The 27,495-nt window shown below is 40.3% G+C and overlaps 1 protein-coding gene across 3 annotated transcripts in view; it reads right to left on the bottom strand.

The window, feature by feature from the left end:
* Nucleotides 1–27,495, bottom strand: part of ADAMTS2 (ADAM metallopeptidase with thrombospondin type 1 motif 2) — a 189,350-nt gene that overhangs the window by 138,626 nt on the left and 23,229 nt on the right. Inside the window, exon 1 of one of the 3 annotated variants that reach the window (XM_062002069.1) lies at nucleotides 25,057–25,092. The exons of the other annotated variants lie outside the window; for them this stretch is intronic. The gene's annotated coding sequence lies outside the window, so the exon portion shown is untranslated. Of the gene's footprint in view, nucleotides 1–25,056; nucleotides 25,093–27,495 lie in introns of those variants that run through there. 3 annotated transcript variants of the gene reach the window in all.

Below are 27,495 nucleotides of genomic sequence, written 5' to 3'. Positions count from 1 at the left end.
CCATGTCCTGACCTTCTCCTTGCACTAAACCACCACCTGGGTCTGTCCTTTGAACAAAAGCACGAAAGATGTGTACGGGCTTCTGAAACAGCATCTCTCTCACTCTGCACTGTCAGGATGCAATTACAGACCCTCCAGTGATTTGTGAACGTAAATCTTACAATAGAGGGAAGCAAATCAAATATATTCACTGACCTTTGCTTGAGGAAATGAGTATAGTGATGAATGAAGAGCAACTGGAGCTGCCACTATCTGTATTACTCACCATGGAGAGTTCACTTCTCCCCCATTAGTAAATATGAAAATATGTAGTTTTATTAGCAGCCAAATAACCAGGCTGCGATCCTCAAGAGGATAATCTGGCAGACACTGCTGCAAAGTTTCTCCATTTGGTTTGATATTAAATAAGATGTCTCAGATCTCTCTCATAACCATCATCTGGTGTGTTAATCTCCCATGTATATTAGGAGGGCTGTTTTTCCAAAACCTAATGTAGCACTGTAACTAGCATATGTCAGGGAATTGCAAATCAGCACATTGCAGAGCATCGCTGTAGTCCGAGCCCTGAGAACAAAACACGGTACTATACCAGAACACAGGGCCGCATGTCAGCAGCAGCACACTGGGCACACTGGGATCCCAAACGTCAGACAGCACTGAAGGAAGGAGACCCATGATGCAAATCAAATATTTACATTCTTTCCCAGAATCTTAGCCAGATTATCAGTGGTTTGTTGGCAGTTCAAGTAAACCCACGGAAGTACATAAAAGCAGGAAAAGAAACACAATTCTGCATTACCTGAGAATAAAAAAAGAGGACCCAGTACAGCAAGTGATGTACCTCAGAGCACAGACTTTCTGTTCCTCCGGGTCACCATGATAGAGGAAGAAGCCTGTGCTCTCAGAGGAGAGGTGGGTGACATTGCTGTGTCCAGTGTTTCTATGCACAGATGATGGAGAAGAGGAGGAGAGAGCAGAGAGGAAGAGGGAGCTCTCTGAGAGGCTGGAAAAGGGCTCTACATCCGCTTCCTGAGAAATATGTCTGCAGAAATAAATTACCTCTGTTCTCAATTAAAAATATTTTCAATGTCTGAGCTCTCTCCAGATCTCAAAAACCTCATTGCTTTTCCTCATTTTTAAGGAAAATCTATATTTTAAATAGACATTTCTGAGCAAATTGGGGATGCAGGGGCAAGAGATGTTCTTTTCAGAAGGAAAATGAACTGAAACATTCCAACTAACCCTAACGGATCTACAGCTGTGTTAGCTCTGCTACGTCACCACCCCAACCCTACGCAGCCCCAGCCAAGGAACATGACTAATGTGCCGGAGGAGTAATCCGATGACTCAAAATCCTGGACAGTGATCTCTCAGGGCAGCACTGTATGGCCTGAATACAGCACATGCTCTAACCCAGCACAAGTTTTTGCACCTCTTGAAAAAGGATAGGCTGGAGAGGCAGTTAGAGGAGCAAAAGAAGAGCAGGTCCCACAAATTGCTGACCAGATCCCTGCTGCTTTGTCCATTCTGTGCCAGCCTAACACCCCACAAAACATTTTCCTTGGAATCTTAGCAGATCTGCAACTGAAAAATGCTTAAGATAAATCCTCTATTTGCTGTAAGCAAAGATGGAATGGGAAGGCTTAAAACACAAAGGGGAGGAAAGACTAAAAATGAGATAAGAAAAACAGAATGGGAGAGAAAGAAGAACCTTTGGTCCAATGCAAAAGGATCAAGCAGTGAGGAGGAGAACAGGGTTTCAACTGAAATCAATTGCCACCAATTAATTTTTAGAAACAAGAAATTTGTATCACAGGTAATAGAAGGTGATGAAAAACCACCAACTCCCAAGTTTCCTGTTCACCACATACATGCCTGTGATTATTTCTTATTATTCCTGATTTTTTAAAGGAGAGGGAGAGATAACCAAGCCCATGACACTGCTCTCTGAGATCATTGCTTGGGTACAGCAATACAACCTATCCAGCAAGAATGACCTGTGGCAAATTAATACTCATGTGCAGTTCAACAGCTGCACATTGTTTTAAAGATGAACAGAAGCAGACAAAATACATCTTGTGTTATTTTAATATCTACATATATAAATATATCTAGTAGGTAAAGGAAATCGAAATCCAGAGCACTAGCAGACTGCCAAGAGCAAAAAAATGCAGTATTGCTGTTGGCTTCAAAGAAAATGGTCTGTCTGCCTTCTTCCAGGAACTCTGAAAGATTGTGACAGAAATCAAAAGGAGAGAAGAAAATAGTTTATAGAAAAAGAAGAAAATTACCACATAAATTACAACCACATACGGGATCCCCTAGGTGTATCACGTACTCTAGCTCATGGTATGTATTGGCCCAGCAACTCACAACTTCAGGTCAATACTCTGTACTGTCACCCTTCTGTCTCTAACACACATCTGCTCTGGGCATTGCTACGCTCTGTGGCTTGTTTTAGAGACAAAGAGTATCTGTGAGTAACAGTCAACTTAATTATTAACAAGACAAGTTTCTCTAGAAGGCTTCACAGATAAGAGATGAAGTTCTTGTCTCCTTTCTGGCAATGAGTTTTGTACTATCTGAAGGAGCACATGGAGAAGGCTTCTAACCCAGAGGAGCCTCTCACTTGTGATCACAGAAGTAGAGAGATGACAGGCTGACCTAACTGGAATCACAACCATCAGCCATATTTGGGATTGCATTTTTTGTGGACCACATTATTTAGAAAAATGTAGAATTTTGTGTCCTGATGTGTGATTGAGCCCTGCCCTCTCCCCCAGGCTAACCAGGCTCTGAGCCTCAACAACGCAATGCAAGGGAGACAGTGGGCACTGGCCAGTGTGGAGGCATTTCAAGAGGACCACTCCATTGCACCATGTAGATGTTGCTGCAACCGACTTAAAAACGAGGCTGTTGGCACTAATCATGAAAGGAGACCTCAAAATACATGTAAGGGGAAAATTTATGTGAGAAGTGTTTCAGGTGACTAGAATAGTTTAGAAAAAAGTCATAGCTAAGGAGGCATCATGTTCCAAAAGAAGAGTGAGCAGAATAAGCAGAAGTAAATACATCAACTAGTGCCACAAGGTTGATGCATGTAAGTTCAAGCTCATTAAGCCCTGGGCAATATGCTTATCTGGAACAGACGTTTGTTCAACATAACTTAATGCTACTCAGAAGATGGACACAGAGCCAACTACACTCACTTTACTGCCAGACAGGACCATTCTGGCAGAGGTATGCTCTAGCTAAGCCCCAGTAACTTCACAATTTTAGTGAGTTTTTATCAATATTTGGGTTCTTTAAATAAATAATCCTCAAACATTGTTAAAGAAATCTTAAGAGCATTGCACCAAGTAAATAAATCATAATATTTCAGGGCAAAAGCAACCACTCACTGCTTCAATGCAGAATGACTTTATGCCTGCTATTAATTTTCGTGTACCTGCAACTGGGACATTTGGCTTTGGCCATTTGGGGGGGGGGGGGGCAGAAAAACTGACTAATGGAAAAACAGATGTTGACCAACAGGATAAAACACTTATTCCTGACATGCAGAATCAACACAAATCTCATTTACATACAGTGCAACCCAAGTCCCCCCACCATCCACATAAAGGCAGTACGATCACGGCTCCTGCTCCACAGCTGTGTTTCCTCAAGGAATAGGAGAAGGATCAAGAATGCAAACATGCAGAATTCCTGTTGGTAGAGAGGCAACAAAAACAAAATTGTACAGTCTGTGAATTCAGACTAATAATCTAAGGTTTTGCCACCACTTTTCCTCTCATTGCGCCACCAAAATTAAATGAACCTGCAGCCAGTTATAAATTGGCCTTAATAAAAATGGGATTTGTTTCCTTTAAATGCACAGAGCTCTACCATCCTGCAATACACGAATTCTGCAGCTTTTGCACTTTAAGGGACATTAATTCAAACGAATACAGTAGTATATCACTACCATATATTACACTCTGTTTTTACAGATGTACATAGTTTTCAAATTGAAAGATAAAATAATGCAATCCTAGGCAGGGGAATTAGGCATGTGGGCAAAGTCAACGCACAGGTATGAAACACAAAGCAGGGCTGGCATGCTGACAAGACACTGCTATTCTCTAGGGAAAACTAGCATTAAAGAGTTGAGTGCGCAGCTTGAGAACATCTGAATGGCTGAACACAGTTTCCTGTTTACATAAATTAATAGAAGATTAGTCTTTTCCAAGGTTTGAGTTCAGCAAGTGACGTGTAAATTCCATGTGACTCACAAATCTTTTGCATGTGACCCAAGCACATCGGATTTTCCATCCCGGGTCAGAACTTGGGTCGAGCATTTTCCTGTAATGGCGATTTCCAGGAAGGAGGATACAAACCCTAAGACAAAGCATTCTTTTTTCAATCCACCCTTCTAAAGACATGTGGGACTGGTCTGCTTTGGTAACTTTGTTTTGCAGGAGCAAGCCTGGGAAAAATCCAGACCAGATGGAAATATATAGCTATTGTGAACCATTGTTAAGGAACACGCAGTATCTTCTCAGTCTGAGGCCAACGACCTTGCAACACAGCACTTGGTGTCTCTCCTGCAGGATAGTAAGTGATCTTATCCACTTCATTCCCAAGGCAGGGGTAAGAATAAAGTGGGAGGACTCCTCTACAGATGGAAAATAGTCTATGTTACAACCATAAGATTGTAAGAAAGATGGGAAGCAAATTCTTACCAGGCTGGGATTTGCCTCTAGAGTCTGTATTCCTCGAGGAAAATATCCACATCCACCTCCACTGAATTTTAAAGCCTCATGCACGGCACAAAAGCAAGGAAAATTGGAAAAGTCTCATGGCTTCATTTTCCACTGAGGCCAAGTACTATTTACTACAAACAGGGACTCTTTGATGAACGCCCCACTATCAGAGTGGAAAAGGCACACTCCCAGCAAGGATGGGCATCACACTCGCTTTACGCTAATTGGAAGAATTGTCTGCTGGCTGTTTTAGCTGGCCTTGCAACCTCTTCACACACAGTCCAAACACTTCCCTCGGGAAAGCTGGCAAGAGACCCCAGAGAATTACAAAATGATGAATTTTGCTTGGACAAGAGAGATTGCCAGAGTTAATTATGAACCATTATTTAGACATATTGGTGAGGAAGACATAACAATCCTTTGGAGGCCTATTATCGGGCCTGCCAAATTCATGCCTCTGGGTACAATACTGCATGTAGACCAAGAAATTTCTTCAGAAATTGGCAGTGATGAAATTTTATGAAGAAGCAAACATCCCATTAGCAAGGGGTCTCTCAACAGCCATTAGTCAGAGTAGCAGTAAAGGCATGGGATGAAGCAACCTACATAGTCACTTCCTCCCCTGTCCCAGTGACATGGATCGTGAGAAACAGATTTTCAGCCACAAAAAAGCCCAAGAATGCTGATAGCTTGAGAATAGGTGGAAATTTTGTACTGTTAACTAGACAGATCAGGGAAATGAATCTGTATGTTGCCAAGAAATTAAAGTGAGCTTCCCATCTTAAGCTTTTTTGTGTCTTCTCAACTTCTTGCAAATCAGTTATTATGCCAATAAAATATCTTTAAACTATCATAATAACACAAACCCCATACTGCTAAAGCAAATGGTGAGTTAGAAAAAGAAAACATTTTCTCCTATGTCTGAAAAGTTTTGATGCCAACTGACAGATGATGGCAGAAATCATGTAATAAAACAAACCGAGAAAGGGTTATTCATGGAGAGTGATGGGATATTTGGACAACATAATACAGGAAAGCTACTGAGAGCTACATTAATGGCAAAGCTTTAAGCCACTCCGAACAGCAATAATGGAGTGTGTTGATGTGACTGTGGAGAAATATAGTTTTTTTCTAATAATGTGAAGTTCAAACACCTGTGCTTACTGAGCCAAAGACAGGCTCAGAGTTTGCAACTATTTCTGTCTAAATCATAGATGCTAGAGAAAGACATGACAGCAGTGTCTGAGCCTTCTGATTGCTTGTGAAGCCCCAAGGGTCCCTAGTTGCAATAACATAAGAACAAATATCGTCAGTACTCTGAGACTCTGAGATAAAAGCTCAATATCCTGTTTCTAAAGATGTCCTATAACTGCTTCTTAAGAAACTATATAAGAGTAAGTCAAGCAAGTAGCAATGTTCTCCAAAATATACTTTCTACCTCCAGCAAAGTGCTAGTCAGAGATTTCCTGAAGCAGCAATGGTGACTGGATACTTCCCAGCCCTTAATCAATTTTGCTTCTGTGAATGTCTGATGACTTTTAGAATTCACACAACATGTTAGCATCCACAGTATTGCTCACGAAGCAGTTCCACAGCTTTACTGTGCACTGAGTTGCCTTCTTTGTGTTTGTCTGAAACTGCTTTCTCTAAGTTTAGTTGTCATATAGGAGGAAACATGGGACAGTGATTACCTGTTTACCTTATGATGACTGATGATTCTATAGAACTTGGTATCTCAGTATCTCTTTTCACCCCTTCTCCCCTTGAATTGTTCTGCCCTTTACAGCATTCCTCAACTTCCCTAAAAGAAGACAGGTATGTTCCTGTTCTATTCCCAGGGTTCAAGAACACAGTTTCATTTAGTTCCAATACTGCCATAAAAACAGTCTGACCTTGTGAAATCTGGGAGGAAGGAAAAGTTTTGTGGAAATGCTACATATTATCACTGAATTCAATAGCTGGTCCTGTCTACATGCTACGTTCCAGAACAGTATCTCCTAGCTCTTTTATATTATTTGGTATTACCCATCATACTTCCTGCAAATTCACTGCAAAGATCCCATCTACTTGTTTAGTTTCAATTCAAGGTTAACCTCCAATCTGAATGTAAGATTTGCAAGTTATAATTCAAGGTGACAGAAGACTATAGTTGATGAAAAGTGACAGACAGCAAAATTAGTGGTTTATCCTACACCACTACAGTCCCTTCTATACCAGTGAAGTCTTTTTCTACCACTATAAAGTTCAAGCAATTCATGCTTAGAGGAAAGAACTCATTTCACAATCTTATCACTGTTGTTATGATACCAGCAGGGGTTTCTTTTAAAGCCTACTCTGGCAAGAGCATAACTCCCTGTGATTCTCTCTCTGCATTTAAAACAAAACAGCTCTAGCTGTTGTGGTTGCAAAGAAATCTTTGCACTTTAATGCAATCTTAGAAGCTCAGAGGAGGCAGCAGATATAAACCCAAACATGATGAGAAATTAAACAAAAAATATGAGGATTTTTAACCAAATCTCATTTTCTGAGCAATTGGATTTAGTGCATGAACCTCCCTCCACACTATACAGATTGTCAGTCTGCTTCCTAACATTGTGCCTACAGCTCATGCCGGATAAGACTGAGTAGGTTTAAAACAGGATCCTCGGGTATTCATTTCATCAAGCAACTCAGCTCAAGCTTATTATCCATTTTGAGAGAAGGGAGGGTGCAGTTACTGGTTCTTTTGGAGAGGCTGCAGCCTCTCCATCAAGCTCTTGCTGTCTCAGCAATACTATTACCAATACTCAACTCAGTTATTTTAAAGCTGGTGCATGTAGTCTACACAACCTGCAATCATACCTTTGACTCGAGGGTAATATGTCTAAATTGAGTTCAAGAGTATTGCAGGCTGGATTTAGCAGCTCAGAGCTTCCCTCCGCTGCTTTCCGCAGTTCAGAGCACAACTGAAGCATCTCTTTCATTCTGTACACTGCACCAAGTTACGAAATTCACATGTAGTCTGAAATTCATGTTGTAGTTTGTATCAAGCTTCCATGTATTTATGTCTGTTTATATGAAATAGTTGCATATTTTAAGGCTTTACGTAAGATGAGAACGTAGAAATGGCAAGAGCTGCTCTAGGAAATAAATGGGTATTCACTTACAGTTTGCTTACATTTGATTCAGAACTTCTCAAAAGCTTCTCTGAAATATTAGCAGCTTCTACACAATGTTGAAAATTTACAGATCATTTTACAAATAATAGCAAGAATGTTCTCTGTTGTGAAAACTTAACCATGGACTGAGTTAAGCTGGAGTCAAATTTCACAATCATCTTAATTAGAGAATAGAAATTGCAATATACACTCATTTGAGCACAATATCTTAGAAGTCAGTTAAATACACGCCTAGTTGAATCCAGCAGGCATTTATCTGGCAAACATGGCATGTATAAAACTTATTTACAGTAAATGAAAAAAACCACAGTGTTTGAAGATAAAAAGCTTCAAACGGTCAATGATATAAAATTGTTCTGCAATTGTTCTCTGCAAGATCCGTGGCACAGTCACCAGCTACATTTCACACCCAGCTCCAGGAACTGACCCTACTCCTCTCCTTTCATTTGTTTTTGGCTTATGACTTGGCAAACTCTTAGCCTGTTGCTTACTTTTACAAGCACTGACACGCTTCCCCCTGCACCACATTCAGTCCTCAGTGGTTTTCAGCTGCGTCTGAACACATTCACAAATGCTACTGGGAAATTCCATCAGATGTTTCAAGGTAGCTCTCTGAGGAAATACTCCAGCTGTGAGATGGCTTTTATTTTTATTTTCTTCTTGTCTTTTTTTTTTTAAATACAGACCACATTACATTGCTCTCACATCGTTTATTTTAATTGTCTCCCTTCTCTAGATAAACTGTGACTTGGCAGAAGATGACTCTGCCCAGCTCCTATTCTCACACTAGGCCTTTACATTCTATATGTTCCACCAAAAAACAAGGGTTTTGGTGGGTTTTTTTTCCTCACTTTAAATGTTGTGTATTTGAACACACATCAGTGCCCACACCGGACAGCATAGACTCAAGAAAGCCATGTTGGAAGCACACTACAACCAGCTCTCCAAGCTGTGCATAAAATTTGCATCCCACCTGCAGCTCACCAGGCAAAGACACAAAATGTACAATAATTAAGACTGCATCAAAACAAACAAACAACTTTTTATGAAGCATTTCCACTATTTGATGGAGACTGCTTTTAGCTGTTTGTTTTTTGCAACATAACCTACAGAAAGCCCTTAGGTATACACACTTACAGGTAGGATGCTGAAATAAAAGCTGGACTGGCAGCTAACTATATCACCTCCAGCAAAAAAAAAAAAGAGAATGAAATATCATTAAGTGAGCTAAGCAGTGGATGCTGCTGTCAGAAGCAGCATGAAATGCAATTTCAACAAATTGTTCAAATTTGGTTCCTCATGAAGTAAGGTCACAGACAGTACACCGCCATCCTTATTTGAATCCTGTGACTGCTGGAGCATCACATGTGCTTCCGAACATTCAGAAGAATGGGACATCGGCTGAACAGAACACCTGCAAGGAAACAGGACTATCCAGCCACTTAAACTGAGCATAAAAATTCCACCTTTCATGTAAGGAAAAGATCCTTTGTCTAACGTAACACGCCCAAACTCATACCATCCACAGACTCTCGAAAAGTATAAAAGGCCATGTTGTACAACATGTATTCAGTCTTATATATTTCATTTGGATATTCCCCAGCAGACAGGGTGAGCATTCAGCATTTTGCAACTGCTCTCTGCATCCACTCCTGGAGCCCAGAGTTCACGTTGTTTCCATGGGAAGTCAGTGGGAAATTGGTATCTGGAAAAGGAAACCTATATTCTCCAATTTTACCACTTTAAAAACTGTTTGGTCCTTCTGAAGGAGAATGTTGTGTTTGTTGAGCTGCTGGAGAAGAGAGGATAAGGAAAGGAATATATTTTCCTGTGCCTTTCTGAAGGTAACAGAGGAAGAGGAGTTCTCTCATCCATCTTCCCCAAACATCAGCACTGACACTCCTATGGTTACTGCTTTGGTTTAAGTGTCAGCATACCATCACCTAGAAGCTCTTAGTAGCTGCATGAGCTGGAGTCAAAGCAATATAGACATCTGTCCAGAGTGGTCAGATATGACTTACGATCCCTAACAGTTTCTATTAATTTACATGAAAGTCTGTAAGTAAAAAAGAAGAAAAAAAAACCCAAACCTCCATCCAGGCAAACACCTTAACAATCAGCCAAGAGCCCAAGACAGGCAGTTTCCCGTTTATCTGAAGGACCTGACAACTCCTGACACGGAAAGCTGGATCTTCTAATCTAGCCAGTCTGTAAAACTACAGGAATTCATTCCAATACTACCCAGCAAGCACACTCCAGTAGAAAATCAATTCCAACAAGCAAAGGGCTCTGGAGAGCACAGAATACTTGTTTTAGTGATTGGTGAAGATTTTTAATTTTTGGTTTACTGTTACTATCAATATCTTTCCTGATGCATGTGCCTAGCAAACTTGCAGGGAAACAGAGGGTCAGATAGCACAGAAATATCCTTCCTGCTCGTAGTTTGCTAGTTCTAGCACTTTTTGCAAATCTCTTCAAAACAGGTCACAGATCCAACAGGTGACAAACTGCAGACAGAGAGATACTTTTCCAGTGTGTTTACAAAACCACACAATTCTAGACACAGAGCCTAGCTCTTCATTACTCTACAGCTCCATTCTATCTACTCTAAATAGTTTTTATCCTGGCAACACTTATTAGTGATTGTTTTTAAAATCATGCTTTCTATGTGCCATTTATGGGATACATACAGGTATGAAGCCATTCCACTCTCTCACCTTTAAGCCAGGTTTTGCTGCTTAACACATCACTATTTCTGAGCACTGCAGATTTTACAAGGACAGATCAGAGTAGCAGATCCCCAAACCCCAGATCCTGAGGGCAATCCTAAATCAGATTGGATTCTCACCTTGAGCTCACAATCTGAACTGAAATGTAGTTTTCTTTACCTCATTAAATATTTAAACAACACACTATGGTGGGTTGTTTGTGTATTGTCCATCCACAGGAAACAAATGAGAACTCAGGGAAAAGTCCTACCACATGCCAAATATTTTCTGGCAGGCTCAGAAATGCCACTGCCCATCAATGGGCTCTTAAAAAAAACACAGTTCTAGGACGTTTGACGGATCACTGTGTCCGGGACCTTGTCTGTGGGGTCAAGCACTGAGAAGCACTGGGGCATGTTTGACAACCCATGGCAGGAGCACACTGGAGATCATATTGAAGGAACTCTTCTGCAATCCTTACTGATTATTCAAATTACAGTGGTAATTTGAGGAACTGAGTATTAACAGAGTGCTTGCTCCTCCTGTTCCCAGTGGGACAAGGATTTGGTACAGAAGGAATCTAATAGACTCCCAGACCTAAAATCAGTTTCTATTGAACTCTATTGTCTTTTTAATTGTAAGCACCTGTACGTTTACTCTCCTGGTTTTATCAGAAGCCTCACAGGAACAAGTTTCAGTTCCTGTCTTTAAACATATATGATCATATTCATAGAGTGGGCTTTTAAGAAAAATTTAAATAAATAAATAGCCACAGTATGTAAACAAAACCTTGAAAATACAAGAGAACTATGCTCAGGGTCAAGAAACAAAAAGAGAATGTGGCTAATAAATAAAACCTGCCTTTAATTTTACCAGGATCCTATATTTGGTAGGTAGGGAAGCAGGACTGAGACAGAATGCTTTAAGTTGGCTTTACTGCAACACATCTCCAGGAGGATTTAAACACCACAAATGAGAGGAGAAGCCTTGGTGTTTAGTGCAAGAGCTGTCTGGATCAAAAGTTGCAAAAGATATCAAGGAGGCCACAGAAACATTTGTATTTTGGCATGCAAGACTTCTCCTACACCAGGTTATGTCCAAATTCTCTGCAAAGTAACAGTAATAGTATCATAGAATCACTGAACAGTTTGGGATGGCAGGGACCATTAAAGACCATCTCATTCCAGCTCCCCTGCCATGGGCAGGGGCAACTTCCACTCAACTGGGTTGCTCCAAGCGCCCTTCAGCCTGGCCCTGAACACTTCCCAGGATGGAGCATCTACAGACTCTCTGGGCAACCTGTGCCAGTGCTTCACCACCCTCACAGGGAAGAACTTCTTCCTAATATCACATCTAAATCTCCTCTCTTTCAGTTTGAAGCATTTACCCATTGTTCTATCATTTATCTATCAATAGAATGTGTTCATAATGCAATGACACGGCAGGTTTTTTGAGTTCTTCAAAGAGATTAGTGAATTTCACATTGTGCTGGAAAAGCAGAGAAATCCTAATCTTACCATTTCTTTTGCAACCAAATAATCACTGCTTAAGCATATTTTTTCTTTTATGCTTTGCTTGAGTACTGGAACATCTTATGCACATGGAATTGACTCATGTCTATGACCCCTGTTACCCTACTAAAACTGCATATTTAAAATGAATGTTTAATTATGGACCAATAATACCAGCGTGCCATGATGAGCTTATTTCACAATACTCATTTGTGTTGCAATTTTGATCAGTTATTTTTCACACTTGCTTGGTGACAAGGTTAAAGCACAAAGAACTCCATCAGATACACCTGCCAAGGCACAACAAACTGCAAGCAGTAAGAACAACATTAAACATCCTGTTTATAGCACTAAGTATATATGTTTAATGGAGCCTAAATGGCAAAGTAGCATGTCTGCCACTTCCTTCCCCATAAAGTCAGGGAAGTGTTAGGAGCAGCTTGCTTGTCTGGAAGTGAAATATGCATTTTTCTGTGGCAACTTATCTTAAATTCAAGCTTTCAACTCCAAGGGGTAAACAGTGTGAGGATTTAAGAATACATATCAGTGAAACACATGGAGGATTTACTACAGACTATTTGAAAAAGTAGGAGGAAAGAAGTATTCCAACAGAAAATTATTTAGGTCACTGGGATAATTCATTGTATGTGTCCTAGAAGTTACAATGCCACTCACTTACTATACTATATGTATGCATTAACAGGTATATTATACTCTTACATCATAATTCTGACACATGTACTTCACAAACACTTTTATGTTCCATAAACATCTTTATACTGACAAAATCACGTCTACTTTTCACCCTTTTTTTTTTGTGACTGCTTTCTTGGGAAGGCTGCCCCTAATTCCCATCCTAAATCAGAAATAAAGTATCGCACCCTTCATGTTATATACTGCTTTTGCTGAGCTGGAACAGTTGTGTGTGTTAGACAGACAGTCTCTGGCAATTTTCTAATGTTGTTTTGTGAGTCCTTGAGAGTTTCTCTGTAGCATTTAAGGGAAAATGGAAAGGCCATAATACTATTTTATAAACCATTATGATACTCTGAGAAATGCAAGCTTGTGCCACAGTTGAACAGCAGCAAGAAAACCACGTCACAATGTCTCACTTCAATAGTTTATTTTTCCAAACTGATACTGGAAGTGCCTGAGTGCAAGAGACAGTGGGTCAGGTCCTGACCAGATCTCAGCACACTTTGATAGAAAGACGTATCTGATCCATTTCATTCTAAGATTAAAACAGCAGTACATGATCCAAGCTTACAAATATAGAATCATAGAATGGTAGGGTTGGAAGGGACCTGTAGAGATCATCTAGTCCAATCCCCTTGCATAAAGATTTTCAACAGACTAAGTTGTCTGTAACTATGTCCCAGAGGGACATAAACCACAAATCAATTGGCAAGTGAAAGCAGATTAGAGAAAAGAGCTCAAAAGGTTCCGTTTCTGAGGCATACTGTGCTCTGTCTTGTAGCTGATAGAAAATGTTCCTTTACATGTACTTTATCAGGGCACACACAGATTTCATCTGGAGTTCACATGTGACCAAGCAGATTCCTCCTCATAGAGGTATGGCCCATAGGATCATCCTCCCTATTCAAACCGAATTTACCAGTATTTTGTAAACACAGCTAAGAATTATCTGCAAAGTCTTTGCTGGCTACAAAAGCCAAGGCAAACCACCACAGGCACAACTGAATTTCTAAAATGTTATGGCTGATTCAAAGGCACAACTTGTCATTAGTCTGCTTATTAGATGCAAATCTCATCAGTTACACTAGTGACACCCCTGCTGGTCTCAACAGGGTTATATTAGCCTAAGAGAAAACATCTTTCCCTGTGTTTATAAGGGCCAGTAACCTTGTCTCTTTTTTTCTGTCATCTCTAGTACTGATGAATGAAACTGCAACAGTTCCAAATCACTCTGTGAAATTAGATGCATAACCCTTCATAAAGGGCAAACACTCTCCAGAGTTTTTAATTCTCCTCATACCTCCTACCTGCTGACCACAGGAAACAATCTCACTCCTTAATATCGCCTTCATCTTATCCAAGTAGATTTTAAGATTAATGGCATTCATCGTATCTTTACCTCGATATCAGGTAAGCAAGAACACCATATCACACATTAGTGCTAATATGAGAACTAACATACTCACCTCTGCCTCTTAGTCCCATTTCCAATGAGGTCCCCATGATTCTAGCAGAGAGACGCTGTCTGCAGAAGAAATTTTGTTCCATATTTTTTCCATTAACATCCATGGGATTTCATAGTGCTTCACACTTCCTAAAATCAGGTCCAATGTCAATATTCATACCTTTGGAGACTAAGGAAATTCCTCTGGCCTGCTCCATGCTACTCATGTTGTGCTTAGAGGTGAGCAATCCACTTAAAGTCACAAATCAAGGTGATAATCCTTCAAGAAGCTCTACCAACAATTTTGACTACTGTTAAAAGAGCACATACATATTGGTAAACTAACTACAAAAAATAAGTTGATCAGAAAAATTACTTACTAAATGCTTTGCTAAAATTTATAATCACTTTCAGATGTTTTCCAAAAACTCTAGCAATGACAAAATTCACTACAAAAGATTCTGATCTCCCCCTTCTTTGGCACTTACATTTGCTAATTATTCCCAGCCCAAGAGGCAGCCTCCCAATTAAGGAGTAGATATCCTGGCTTGAAAGGACACCAGCCAGTAATTACTACTGCATGTTCATTTTCATTCTCTGCAGCTTTCCATGATGTTTGTCAACACTTCCTTTGCCTTTGCATATTTACTCTTTGCTATTTTCTCAACTATGAGATTCCTGTAAGGACAATGGATGCCACTTTTATTTAACCTTCTGTCTCTGTTAGATTCTTGCAATGCACAGAGTCTGCAAAATCAACACAGAGCTGGAAGTAGCAGGTTTCAGTTACTGCCATTTCTGAATGAGCAGGAAGCTCATAATGACTTGTGGCTTCACGTCTAGGAGACAGAACTCTATCCTCTAGCTCGCCTGGCTTCCTAAATAGACATAAAATCATAAAATAAGCCCTTAGGCTCTTTATGTTCATGTAACAATTTCACTGACCACAGCAGAGTTACTGCCTGTTTTCATTAGTGCATGGCAGAAAGTTGCACCATCTAATGTATTCATCCTAAAATACTGAAGACCATTTTGGTAAAATTGTTTAAGACAAATACATGTATAACAAAGTTAATTTCAGTTGAAATTTGCAGTAAGTAAAACAACTGGCAAAATTAAATCCCATGCTATTTGTAATCTCCATGGTCAAAATACACATTCGACTGTAGAAACTAGCAGAACTACTATGGAGACTTCTACACTTGGTGAATATTCTGTTTAGAAAGCAGCATAGTGTGACTGCAACACAAAACTCCAGCTTTGTTCCAGTCCTGCCGCTGACCCATCTGTGTAATTGCCACAGGTTTGTGAAATGGAGATGAAAAAGAGACAACCTCGCACAGGTGCTCGCACTAGTGGCAGAGGGCACATAGCAGCTCAGGAAGTTTCCTCTATTCCATGCTCTTTAAAAAAATAATATATTTAAAGTTCTTTGACATCATTAAATTTAAAACATTATTTAATTGAAGCTCTTTTTATAGGCCATTTTGTATCAGACTCCTGTAGGTGAAAAAAGGGAAGGAAGGAAGTTTTGGAAAAATGAGGAAATGTTCTCATTGTTTTAACTTTATCCAGATTTACCTTGCTCAAAGTAGACTGATAAAACATGTATTCTATTGCAGTGGAAAAGCACAAGTGCACAAAATAAACTGTAACTACAAACTTAAGTTTTAAAAAAACAAAACCAAACCCAAGATGGACCAAGCTGAGCAGGAGCATAGACCTGTTCAAGGGCAGTCAGGCTCTTCAGAGGGACAGGCTGGAACGATGGGCCAAGGCCAGTTGTATGAAGTGCAACAAGGCCAAGTGCTGGGACCTGCACTTGGGCCACAATAACACTGTAACACTACAAGCTTGGGACAGAGTGGCTGGAAAGTTGGCCAGCAAAAAAAGGACCTAGGAGTATTAATTGAAAGCCGACTGAACACGAGCCAGTAGGTGGCCAAGAAGGCCAATGGCATCCTGGCTTGTATCAGCAGGACCAAGGAGGTGATTGTCCTCTTGTACTCAGAACTGGTAAGGCCACACCTCAACCATGGTGTTCAATTCTGGGCCCCTCACTATGAGAAGGACATGGAGGTACTGGAGTGTGTCCAGAGACAGACAATGAAGCTGGGGAAGAGTCTGGAGCACAGTTCGATGAGGAGCAGCTGAGGAACCTGGAGATGTTTAGCATAGAAAAGAGGAGGCTGAGAGGAGATACGATCACTCCCTTTCAGGGAGTTGTAGTGAAGTGGGGGTCAGTCCCTCTAGTAATGAATAATAGGACATGACAAAATAAGCTCAAGTTGCAGCAGAGGAAGTTTAGATTGAATGTTAGGAAGAATCTTTTCACTGAGAGGGTTGTTAAGCACTGTCCCAGGCTGCCCAGGGAGGTGGTGGAGTCACTATCCCTGGGGATATTTAAAAGACGCATAGATGACGTGCTGAGGGACACGGGTTAGTGGTGGGCTTGGCAGTGTGAGATGAGTGGTTGGACTCGATCTTAAAGGTCTTTTCCAACCATAATGATTCTATATCTGAAGACTATCATTACTTCAGGCACCACCTCCAATCCACCATCCACCAACCTTTCCTAACATTTCTGGTTTTCAGTAAAGTTCCATCGCAACAAGCTGAGCTAGTCAGAGAAGTTAAAATTTTGAGAAAATGGTAAACACCATCCTCCAGCTGCTTTCCTATAAAAGCCAGGGCCAGCTTCAACTTCAGCTAATCCAGTCGCAGAAGTTCTTGCAGCTTACAAGGGAACTTCCCTCACGCAGAGGCAGCTCCACGTGTCATGATGGAGGACAACACCAAGCGCCAGAGTACATTCTGTGCAGTGCGAGTCATCTGCAGGGACTGGATGGCAGCAGGGTGAGATGTGATATTTGGCCCTAACAGTGGTCATTTCAAAATTCAGAAGCGAAGGACGATGTCTTGAGATGAATGCCTCAGCAGATACAATAAATAGGTAACGCTGGAGTCTGTGAAATCTCAGTTTTTGATTCTTAAGGATAGACAAAGTTCTTACAATTAAGCTCTTACAACTGGATTGCAAATAAGCATTAAAAAGGCCCCTTTTTTTTTTTTTTTGGAGAAGGATCAAAGGAGAATTGTCCTGAGAAACTGCCTGCAAGTCTTAGTGTAACAGGAAAGAAAACTCACCCACAAAGCCAAGAAACAAATGGATAACTGGGGAGAGAAAAATATCGCCCCCTTTCATCATCTTCTTCCAAGTTTCAGGCAGACTTTCTCTTAAATTGTAGGCTAGGAGCAGTGAGGAAAGAGATGGTGCATTTATAATCATGATGGAAGCAACAGAATAGATCAAAATAGCTCTAGGCACAAATGCATTAGTTGGGACAGCAAGCCTACTGCCTAAGCCTGCTACCACAGCTCTCTGCCTTAGCCATAATTCACTCTTAACATAACGGGCTTTCAGTTCCCATGCTCCTCCCACACTCCCGGGTGTCCCATTTTTTTTTTTAAATACATATCTGCAGGGTATGCAAATACATTTAAGAAGCAAATGGCTCTCATCTGCTCATGGCTTTGTCAGCGGGAGGCATCATCATCACAGAAGAAGCAGATTTTGCCTCTGGGATCCAAACGGCAAAATACGCAAAGAGAAGAGAAGAAATTCCAGCACTGATCTCCAGTGATGCTCCGCTGCCGGTGCCTCCTGTGCAGGGCATCATCGAGCTGGGGCTCTCCTGCTCCTTTTGCTAATAGTGCAGACAGACGTTCCACGTGGCCCCAGGCAATGGGAGAGGCACATGGATTTGGCAGTGCCCCACTGTGGTCTTTTTAATATCATTTATTTAAAGCCTTTCTGAAGTCTCCTTTCAAACTACAGCACAGCTAGGGAAGAGCAATTAAAAATAAAAGGAAGTTTTCATCTGTTTCATCATGATCAAAGGAGAAGGTAAAGAAGCATGCAAGTCCTGAGGGACCCATGTTCCCCACTGCTGCACACTCAGCTATTGTCATAAAACATGTATCTGTATTTTACGCAGGCAGTTTTGCTTAACAGGATATTCGAAGATGCAACGTCTCATTTTCATGAGAGGCCTCAGGGGACAGAATAAAAACACCCACCCTGACCAAGTAAGAGCATTGAAATATCAAAGTAAGATGACAAAAAAAGGGAGAGTAGAAAGCTTTGTCCACCTATGGAGACTAATGAACAATGACCCAGGTTCAATTACCATCAGCTAACTGAATTTTCTTAGTGTAAGCAAGGCTTGGGATAGATTGGGACATTTATTCCAGACAACAGGACTAGAGCAAACAAATAGATGCTTTTTAATTTCTCCTCTTACTTAGGGGCCATGAAATTGGATGGCAAAGAGGCAGCACAGAGGAAGACAGAAGATTTAGATTAGCACATGAAATATAACATCGTCATCTGAGCAAAGGTTTGCCCTAAGAAACAAAAAGGCACCTTTTAAGTCCAGAAGGGTTCATCCTTAGAGAAAAGGACAAAGACTTTTACCCTGAACATTACATTCCTTGTACACATCCCCGCTCACCTCTCTTTTCTGCCAGCAGGCTGCCATCTTGAGTAACCCTTATTCCCCTCTTCACAAAAGTAGCAACAGTTTAAAATCTTCTCACATCTTGTGAACAAAACAAAACAAACACCATCACCCCTAGTTAAACTATAACTGGAACACTCAATAGTGTATGTTTAAGTTTGGCCCATCAAATCCCTACCTGAACACTTAAAAATAACCTAATTTTAAAAGCTGCTTGAACACCCAACTCACTTTCATTCCAATGCAATTGTGGAGCTGGATTAGCCCTTACATTGTCTGCAGCTACTTGTATCATCAGACTGAGGAGATTACAGCCCTGTCACATCTGAAGCAGCACTCCTAACTCGAAGAAAACTGAACAAAGGGTTAAGAATACCTTAGATACTTTATCTCTGAGTAAAATAACACCGCCCTACCTCACACAGCCAAGCATAAACCAAGCAAAACCAGTTATCGGTGTGCTATGCATATCTGCTAAGTAGGACCATGGGGATATCACAGAAAGCTCTATCCTATCGTCATTTAAGAAAAAGAAAACTAAACAATGCAGTGGCATGTATGTAACAAGGACTTTACACTGAGCACCAAGTTGTCTATAGGAACTGTCTCCTTTTTTAAGGATAATGCCCTGTTTAATTCATGGCACTTATATCAATTGCTCACAGTTTTATCTCAATTCTTACTGCTGTTGTTTGAACCTTACAAAACAAAGTTTTTTCCAAAACCTTTACCAAATTCAGAAACAGGCCAAAAGCCTTAGGAGTCTACTGTATACTGTACTTTCCTTGCAGCTATCTCTTTTTTTAATTACAAAAGGAAAGTGGCTTTTGGAAGGCACAGGAGTGGTTCAGCAAATGACTGCCTAGAGCACAGCGTAAAACCCAATGCCGACAAAGGGACACATTCAGAATTTCAGTCTTAAAGGTCAGAAATACCAAGTGTAATGAACAATGGTTCAATTTCAAAGTGCTAAGTGACGGCTGTGGTCCACAGATTTTTGTCAGATGTGCAGGAAGACAGACTCCAAAAGAAATTAAATTGGTGCATGCGCATCTGGTAGAAAAGTGGTCAGTAATTCACTATGAGCATAATAGGGCTTTATCTTGTAAGGCAGTATAATTGGACACGTTTGGCTATAGTTTTAAAAGGCAGCTTTCAACAATGAAAAAAAAATAGTAGTATCATATACATGAAACCTCTATGTAAGTAGTTAAGAAGTTCACCATCTTGTTTTTGGATCTGCTCCAAAGTTTGGAGACAACTGTGGAAAGCCTCACTTGACATCAGAGATGAAGGTCTGATGAGCTACACAGTATAGTGAAAAACGGGCTCTGTGTGCAAAGAAATCTTTCAGGTATATGGATTTAAATTTCATTTTTCATATGGGATGGGGGGTGAAGAGCCCTATCACCCTCAAAGGAGAGTTGGACGGGGAGAAATCTAATGAAATTCAACACAGGCAAGTGTAGAGTCTCGCATCTGGGAAAGAATAAACCCATGTACCAGTACAGGCTGGGGAATAACTCTTAGAGAGTAATGTAGGGGAAAAGGACCTTGGGGTCCTGGTGGGCAGCAGGATGAGCGTGAGCCAGCAATGTGCCCTCATGGACAAGAAGGCCAATAGTATCCAGAGGTGTATTAGGAGGGGTGTGGGCAGTAGGTCGAGAGAAGTTCTCTCCCTCTACGCTGCCCTCCTGAGACCACATCTGGAATATTGTGTCCAGTTCTGGGCCCCTCAGTTCAAAAAGGAGAGGGAGCTGCAGGAGAGAGCTCAGCACAGGGCCACAAAGATGATTAAGGCAGTGGAGCATCTTCCTTACGATGAAAGGCTGAGGGAGCTGGGGCTCTTTAGCTTTGAGAAGACTGAGGGGTGATCTCATTAATGTTTACAAATATGTAAAGGGTGGGTGTCAGGAGGATGGAGCCAGGCTGTTCTCAGTGGTGTCCAATGATAGAACAAGAGGCAATGGGCACAAGCTGGAACATATGAGGTTCCAAAGAAATACAGGGAAGAATTTCTTCCCTATGAGGGTGACAAAGCACTGGAACAGGCTGCCCAGATGGGTTGTGGAGTCTCCTTCTCTGGAGGCATTCAAAATCCACCTGGACAAGTTTCTGTGTGACCTACTCTAGGTGGCCCTGCTCTGGCAGGGGGGTTGGACAATGATCTTTCGAGGTCCCTTTCAATCCTTAAGATTGTGTGATTCTGTGACTATTCAGAGTAATGTTAATGCATATGATTGATCCTACAGAATTCTAGTCATCACAAAAATAAGAAAAATAAAAGACAGTGGAGATTCTGGAAGATTATAACTTTTGCTTTTGAGATTTTTTTTTTCTGATAGTTTTTGATGATGACTAGATGTATGAAGCACTTCTGATAAAAGCAAAGCAATTTTTTCAAATTAAAAGTAGTATTTTTGTTCCAGATCCAACTCAGCATACATTTTGTGTTAAGAAATGCTGCCAGATTTCATAAAAATTTTTCAAAAACATATCTTTTTCCTTAGTGTACAAATTGCTACATTCCAAGCACATCCTACACAGCCTGGCCAAATTAACATAGTCTAATAAGGCTTTGCAGATACCATTTTCACTGGTCCTTGCAAGTCAATACAAGAAGGATGAATGTTGCCTGTGATGATATTAGAAATATTTAGAAATGATGGTACAAAACATGGACACAACTCAATGTCATTCAATAGTATAGGACATGTTTATTTGCCTTCCCCAAGATCATATTCTTAGCCACCATTCTTTAGCGTCAGAGCCTGTTGTCCAACACATCATTTGTAACTTTGGCCTTTTAATTGCAGGCTTGTCTCTTTTGCATTTTAAGTCCATACTGTTTCCGGGCGTTCTGCTCCAGTCTTTCCACATCCCAGTTTACACACTTGCATAATGCAACCTTATTAAAGATTACAATCTGCTGTAAAAGGCTTTCTTCTGTCTGGAACTACAGAGAGAACTGAACTAAGGCAGGCAATAAATCAGACTATTTCCAGCAAGGCAAACTAAATAATTTTCTGTCCTAATTATTTTGGATAATCTTGAATTTAGCCTTATACCATCTCTCTATGTAGTATTTAGCCATGAACTGGAGACTTGCTAACATACCCTGACCTGCTTAATTGGAAGCTGAATCATAATTGATATCAAAACAGATATCAGAGAAAAACGTTAGCCAGTTCACCACATTTCCCATCCCTTACCATGTCTGAAAAGACTTCAGTTGACTCATTAAGAAATTACTTCAGGAAATGAGACATGGAAGAGCAGAGACATCCTAATTAGTGGAACAAGAAACACATAATCAGGGCAAGAACCACTTTATGTAGTGGGTGCACTGTTAGATTTTTCAAGTAAACCAGGCAAAGGCTGTGTTCATACTCATGTTTCTCTGCATCGATGGTACAGTTTTCTCAATAACACAGACTGCTGTGAGTTTGAATAAACCTGTCCAACTGTCAAGTCTTAGCAATCCACCTATGGAAGGCAAATCAGCTTAAAATACGTTCAGAATCTTAAATTCATCTTTTGAGATTATAAACTCCTCCAGTCTTTAGCTCCATTGCAGAAGAATGTATTTTAACCAGAAATAGGCCAAGACTACACCATTTCTTCCAAGTCCTTAACAATTCAGGTGGGGCTCCCATCCAAATATGCCTTGGATGCAAGTCAGATCCAAAGCTTGAGAAAAACTGTTTTCTTGTTCCAGTTCAAATATGGACAAAATCTCAAAATCTGTCTTGAGACAATGAACATATGCCTCAGATGAAACATGATTAAAAATACTGTTCTCTCTTCATCTCTTGTTTTGATTCTGAGTAGATGGCTTTACTTTGCCCTCTTGCCGCATTATATTCAGCTCTGCTGTTAGTCCACGTGACATTGAAGCAAAGCAACATCCTTTTGCCAGCTACAGACTTTCCAACACTTTCTCCTCTTCCAATACAGATTTAACACTTTCACAAAATATGGTTTAGTCCTTTCCATTTCCAAAGTAGATTCCCACAGTCTAATAGACGTGGATTTATGAATCAATACATAGGAGGTTTAACTTGAGAAGTTTCTCCCTTTGCCCTCGCTTGCTGGAACTGCACTCCATATTCTCAGCTACAAGAACTACGCTAGAATAGAGTTACTTCCAGATTCATTAATTAAAGCCGTAATCCATCCCACAGGAAACTATCAGTGGATTCTTTTACTGCAAAACTCTGCTGGTAAGGAAGGCTCATCTACACTTACCACATGTTTAAAATCAGCAGCTTTTCCCCCTCCTTACCCCTCATTCATTTTCTTTTACACCTCATAAATACAGCTTTCAAAAAACAAAAATATATTTTTTTCTTAAAAAAAGCAAATCTGACTTGCACAAAGTTTCTGAGAACCTTTTTCACACCAGCAGCTGTCTCAGAGCCGAAGCACAACTAAGCAGAGATCACACATGGGTGATGTCAGACACCTCCCTGAATCCCACAGCAAGCCCTTCCAACACAACCAAGCCCGGTTCTGAGAATGGGACAGGTAAGGAGCCATAGACGAAATTTATTCTTCACCCAAAAATATGTGCTGTACTCAGAGGCACTAGTAAGCAATTTGGGGTGGTAACTGTCTTCTCCTTTAATATCATAGGGAAAATGGGTTAGCCCAGTTCCTTAGATGCTTAAGAGTTCAACATAACATATAAGAAACACTTTTTTTCCTACAACAATCTGCTCTTTGGCACTGTCTCAGATTACTTTACTGCCACGTCTTACTTGGAAATGGGAGGATGCCAAGAATGAGATAAGTGCAGACATCCATGACTGGGAAACACAAGTAAAAGGCCTTCTCCAGAGCCAATTACAGTCTTAGCAGACAAGCACTTTAATAATAATTAAAAAAACTCTAAACAAACAAAGAAAAAGCAACAGTAAATTTGTCTCTCTGTATTCAAGTAGAAACACTGCATTTATTTCTTTCAACTAAAACGCTCTCTTTTTATTTAATTAAAATCTCAAAAATGTCCAGACAAATGAAATATAGACTTTGTTTCTTCAGAACTTGAGTTTGAATTTTCAAAAAGATATGAATGCCCACATTATTACATTAAAGAAGAGATCATTCTTTATCTGCTATTACCCATTCAATGAATGGAAACCCAGACTACAGCAGAGACTTGCCACAAGATATAACTGCTTTAGTGGCCAAATTTGTCTCTCACCAGCTCCATTTAGCTTTTTTGTCTTCCTTACAAGTCTGATAGCATTTTATCACGTAGATTTACCAGCAGTTTCTCAGACACTGAATGTTGCAATCAAGATAGGCAAAAATGCCAATGTGACTGCAGTCTTCATCTGCAATCATATATTATCATAGAATCATAGAATGGTAGGGGTTGGAAGGGACCTTTAGAGATCATCTAGTCCAAACCTCCTGCAGAAGCAGGTTCACCTAGATCAGGTGGCATAGGAACATGTCCAGGTCCTGAAGACCTCCAAGAAAGGAGACTCCACAACCCCTCTGGGCAGCCTGTGCCAGGGCTCCCTCACCTGAACAGTGAGATAGTTTTTTCTTATATTTAAATGGAATTTTTTGTGTTCCAGCTTCATCCCGTTACCCCTTGTCCTGTTGCTAGCTACTATAGAAAAAAGGGATGCCCCAAGCTCCTGACACCCACCCTTTAGATATTTGTAAATAAGATCTGTCCTCAATCTCCTCTTCTCCAGACTAAACAGCCCCAGTTCCCGCAGCCTTTCCTCATATGAAAGATGTTCCAGTCCCCTGACGTATATCCTTTTGGAAAAGGAAGAGTTAAGTTAATTAGGCAAAACACAGTATGAATCCCTTATATACCATCAGGAGAGAAAAAAAAAATGAGTGAAATGAAATATGCCACAGCATGTAATTGACTGTTTAGATTCAACTTCATATATACTTCAGCCTCTCAAGGATCCCAAACTGAACCATCATTCTCACCTGGTTAGGAAAATCCATGTGCATAAAGCCAAGAAAAACCATGTGCACCTTGCCAAGAAAAGCCAATGAAAGGTAAAGGCCAAAAGGTAAACTGTGAAAGGGATTTTGGTTTTTTTTTACAACAATCGTTTTGAACCTCTAGGGAAGATCTCAGAGAAGCAAGCAGGGGAAAGTCCATGTAATAGAAAGACAACACCAAGATATCAGTCATGTAAATAGCACTGCAATTGAAAATAGCTCTGAAATCTCTAACCTCAAGGAAGTTCACAAGTGAATGCTTTCCACCCAAATCAGTCCAAATGACACTGAAAATTACCTTCAAACAGCACTAGAAGTGTACTTTAGCTCCTCTTCATTTCTCTGACTTGTTCACATTGCCTCATGCAAGAGTTCTGGACACTTCAAAGTCCTTAGCTCCACCTCTCCTCCTTTCCTAAAACAGTGACGCTCATCACTGCTATTGCACAGGAGACACAGAAAACTTTTTGGTTCATTTGAGTTTTTTTTAAAAGCATTACTACAACTCCAAAGCATTCTGAAATTGATTGGAACCAAATTCAAAAGAGGACAGCACACCTTCACTTTCTCAGGAGTCTACACAGCAGATCCAACAAAGGCCAACAGCTCATAGTTCCGAAATTCATCTGTGTGGGGTTATATACTCAAAGGTATTTACATAGCAGGATACGCAAAACTCTTCAGCCCCAGTGGGTTAGATACTTTAAACTCATTGGAGACCTAGCAAGTTAAGACCATAGCTCAAGTGCACGTGGATGGCATGTATCTTTTTTTAGTTCCTTAAATAAATATACTAAATTTTGCACTTTAAACTGATTATGGTAGGTTAGGTATAGGTATATATAGGTATATATGGAGTAGTTCAGAAAATCCACTGTAGCATTTAGTATCACAGGCAGTTTGAAACTTTTTTTCTGAGAGGGTTGTTTTGGGTCTCAGACAAGTGTCTGGCTGGCTACAGGTATGATTACAGGAGATTTTGTGGTTTGTGTCATACAAGAGATCAGGCATCAGCATCATAAACAAGGCTCCCCAGCTCAAGCGGGACAAGGAAGTTCTAGAGAGAGGCCAGCACAGGGCCACCAAGATGATCAGGGGACTGAAGCATCTTCCTTATGAGGAAAGGCTGCAAAATCTGGGACTGTTCAGCCTGGAGAAGAGAAGACTGAGGGGGGTCCTCATTAACACCTACAAGTATTTTAAAAGGTGTATATCAGCAGCATGGGGCAACACTTATTTCTGTAGTGTCCAGTGGTAGGACTAGGGGTAATGGACAAAAGCTGGAACACAAAAGTTCCACTTAAACTTAAGGAAAAACTTCTTTACTACAAGGTGAGGGAGCCCTGGCACAGGTTGCTCAGGTGGGTTGTGTAGTCTCCTTTTCTGGAGGTTTTCAAAACCTGTCTGGACATGTTCGTGAGTGACCTGATCTAGATGGACCTGCTTGAGCAGGGGGTTGGACTACATGATTTTTAGAGGTCTCTTCAATCCCTACCATCCTATGATATTAAAAATAAAAGGTAAAGGATCATAAGCAATATTTCTGGGGACATGTGCAAAATCATTCATTTAAACTACTAAACAATTTAAACTACTAAACTAACTTCAGTTGATCACCATGAACACTTCCAGGAGAAACTAATGCTCACCAGATCTCCCTCAGCTGTTGCACCATATGCACAGCACTGGTAAAGCAGCAGGAGCACCAATGAGAGGGAGAATTTAAAAAATTATTGAATTGGTTGTGTTAAAAGTTTCCACATAGAGCAGAATTTACCTTTGGCCAAAGACCAGGAATGAAAAGCTCTCAGTCCAAAAAGAATGTTTTGGCCAAGGCTGTATACAGCTTGAAAAGGGGGCTTCTCGTGAGAGCCTGAGTGCTGTGGTTAGTCTGGCATCTGCTATCACATGTTTTACATTTTCCTTTCTTAATGATATTACGCTGCCTCTAAGCACTGAAAGCAAGAAAGATTTACTTATGTTACCCATTTTTCCTATATGCTCTAGTGGTGCATTAGCATCATTCACCAATTTATTCCATTTTTAATTCTTTTAGGGATTTTTAATGTCCAATAATCTACAGTATTCAGTCTAAATTTCATTTATTCAATATTTTATGTTCAATTTCTGTGAGTTCCACAAAAAGAATCAACTGCCTTTTGAAAAAGTGGTACTTGGACTATCTTGAAAATACAATATAATGTTACAAGTATAGTGACATATAATGATACACATAGCATACTCCAGGAAACCTTTCTTCTCCAAAAGTTTCCATAAATCTTAATCCAGAAACTAAACTGATTAATTTTTTTCCAAATAAAAGAGCAATATGTACTTGGTAAGGTAACTATGCAGAGGATTAAAATAAAGGATGCATGCAAATACATGGTTGAATCAGAGCCTTTATGCTCTCTTAAGCCTTTCTCGGTCTCTCTTAACGTGAAATTATTCTCATAGCATTCTCTAAAAATCAGCTGAGTAGTAGTAGTAGCCCAAGGCAACCACAAATACAAAAGAAAAACTTGAACCTGACAATAATAAGAAAATTATTGCTACATTCACTTTCATCTGTTAGTTTTTTACTTGCACTGACCCAAATAGTTGAGCAATTCTCAATCTGAGAATCGATGCAACACTATTTTAGGTAAGTAAAATAAAGCTGCAGTCATTCTTCTCGAACTCAGCCAGACTAACCCCTTTTGAGCTAGCACTGTATTGCCACTTCAACTTATATTCT

This window comes from Colius striatus, chromosome 9 (genome assembly GCF_028858725.1).
Source record: "Colius striatus isolate bColStr4 chromosome 9, bColStr4.1.hap1, whole genome shotgun sequence".
NCBI classification, from domain to species: domain Eukaryota; kingdom Metazoa; phylum Chordata; class Aves; order Coliiformes; family Coliidae; genus Colius; species Colius striatus.
The sequence above is the reverse complement of the archived record's forward strand: the minus strand, read 5'-3'. Positions and strand labels throughout refer to the sequence as shown.